Here is a 2623-nt window from a genome sequence, read left to right as displayed (position 1 = left end):
ATGGTCATCTGTTAGAGCCTGCAGCTGAGCAATCCCTGCCTTTGCAGGAACAGGGAGCAGATGGAAAGGGTTTGCTCTGCAAACATTTAGGAGGAACTCCCCACATATCCCCTCTGCACCACCTCCATGCAAATCGATAGAAGCCATCTGTCCAAGGCATTAAGATAAATCTCGGGAATTTTGCTATTGACCAGAGAGGCACTTAAAAGATCAATGGCACTGCCAACAGAGAAATGTCCCTGCAGCCAGCGAGGAGGCTTGCTAAGGCTTGCTAAGGAGGCTTGCTAAGCGAGCTAGGAAATGGTGCTGGAGGGCAAACCTGTCCAGYTCATAAAGCCAGCCAGAGCTGCTCGGGCTGTCCCCATGTCCCCAGCTGAGCAGAACAGCCCCAGGAGAGCTGTGCTGGCCACGGGCCCTGGATGGGGCTGCTGCTGGGGGCTGCAGCCGGACAGACACTGCAGTGACCAGAGAGAAACACTTACAGTGTCCAGAGAGACACAGACCCTGCAGTGACCAGAGAGAAACACTTACAGTGTCCAGACACAGCACAGACCCTGCTCTCCAAGGAGGCAGCAAAGCAAATGAAGAGAGAGCTCTGGAAGAGCAGCCCCAGTAGCTCCCACAGCTGCTCCCGGGGTCTCAGGTGCCTTATCCYGGTGTAAGCAGAAGGGCACTGTGAAAGCATAAGCCTCGGTGCCTATCAGGAGGTGGAAGAAGTCATTAATGAGACCTTRCACACTGAGATTTGGGGTTTGATTGTGTATTGGGTTTTCCGTGGCTCCAGACACCGAGCTGCAAATGCCATTGGGTTAAGATGACTGCTGGGGGATTCTCCTGGGACTGARTTTCATTTTCCTTCCATCTGCAGGGGGTACCTGATCCCACCCCCAGAAACACTGACACCTTGGAGGTGTTGGAGTGAGAGCAGAGGAGCTGGTGAATGGAACAGGGCCAATCCCGTCAGGGGTGTCTGGGGGAGCTGGGGTGCTCAGCCTGGAGCAGGGGAAGCTCAGGGGTGAGTTCCTCACTGTACAAGGCCCTGCAGGAGGCTCTGGGCTCTGCCCAGCTGGGGCCAGTCTCTTCCCCCAGGTGACAGCAGCAGAGGACACGGCCTCAGGCTGTGCAGGGGAGGTTCATGCTGGACAATTCCTGCATGGAATGGGCTGTCAGGCTTTGGAACGGGCTCCAGGAGGAGGTGGCACCATCCCCGAGGCTGTTCCACAAACACCTGGACATGGCTCCGTGGCCAAGGGGACGTGGCTGTTGGGTGAGGGTTGCAGGGGATGATCCCAGATCTCTGCCAGCCTCGCTGCTTCTGCAGTTCTCTCTRTTCCATGGCCCAAAAGTGCACTCTGTGCAACTCTCGCATTTTTATAGGAAGATTAYATAAAGGTTAAAATCCACCTCGCCCTAGTCATGCAGACAGTTATTTTGGTAGAAATGACGCTATTTGAGTCAATGTTCCAAAAAACATTTCACCTGAAATACCCTTGAAATGTGCTGTACAAGTCATTAAAGCCCTCACCATGCCCACTGTTTTYCTCTTTACTTTTATGCTCTTTAATTGGTCTCTTACCCGCTTTTTTCCTCTGCCTGCTTCCAAGTCCTGTTTCCTTGCTGCTGCTTTATTCTCCCAGACTCAGAGCTCTGAGTGACCTGGTGACCTGCTGCAATCAGTGCCAAAAGCTCGGTGGCTGCGCTGATCCCACAGCAGCACTCCAAACGGATCACACCCTCACACTGAACGTCCTCATTCCTCTTCATAGCCCCAGTGACTCCTTCAAAGGACAAAACTCTGTCACTGGGGGTAATTAAAAACAGTTCATGTCCTGTTAGGATTACAGGTTTAAAAATCTGAGGGCCAGGAAAACAAGGCATTTGCTGTTTTTGTAGGAAACGAACACCCACAAGAAACTTATAACTTCATTTTGCTGTCAGATGTTCCCACAGACTCCTCTTGAAAGCCAGCCCAGGCTGCACATACRTGCCTGAAGCCAGTTTTAAAAAAGAAATTGCATTTATATTTAGGCTGTGGCCCTCCAGTCATTCCAAATGGTTCATGTGGGAAGTTTATAACGCTGCGATCAAACCCTTTATTTWGGAATTTATTGACATTTGAGTGTCACAGATCTTCCACGTGAAAACTTTGGATTGCCTTGAACACACACACGTTAACACACACACACGCTAACAGACACACGTCACGTTAACACACGCACACCATGCTAACACACACATGTTAACACACACACATGTTAACACACACACATGCTAACACACTCACATCATGCTAACACACACATGTACACCCAGGGAGATGCTCCCGGCTGATTGACCCCGCAGCAGCAGCGGCAGACCATGGGGACTCTTTCCCTTTGGGACATTGTAGGATCAGGACAGGCAGCCCCTCTGTCACCCCACAGCTGCAGCTGCACGCCTGCTGGGCMGTGCTCTGGCTGTGCATCCCTCAGCAGCTCCAGATCCATCAGCTGGCTGGAGACTGCATGTGTGGCTGTCTCAGGCAAGGGAAATGTTCTGACCTTGTTATGCTCTGCTAAGGCAGAGAAAGGAAGAACAAAGTCCTTGGTGGGAGGATGTGGTGCAGCCGTGCCCGGTGTGTCTG

The sequence above is a fragment of the Malurus melanocephalus genome, unplaced genomic scaffold (genome assembly GCF_030028575.1).
Source record: "Malurus melanocephalus ecotype Western Australia unplaced genomic scaffold, MMel_1.1 scaffold_671, whole genome shotgun sequence".
In the NCBI taxonomy this organism is placed as follows: domain Eukaryota; kingdom Metazoa; phylum Chordata; class Aves; order Passeriformes; family Maluridae; genus Malurus; species Malurus melanocephalus.
Note: the sequence above shows the minus strand (reverse complement) of the source record.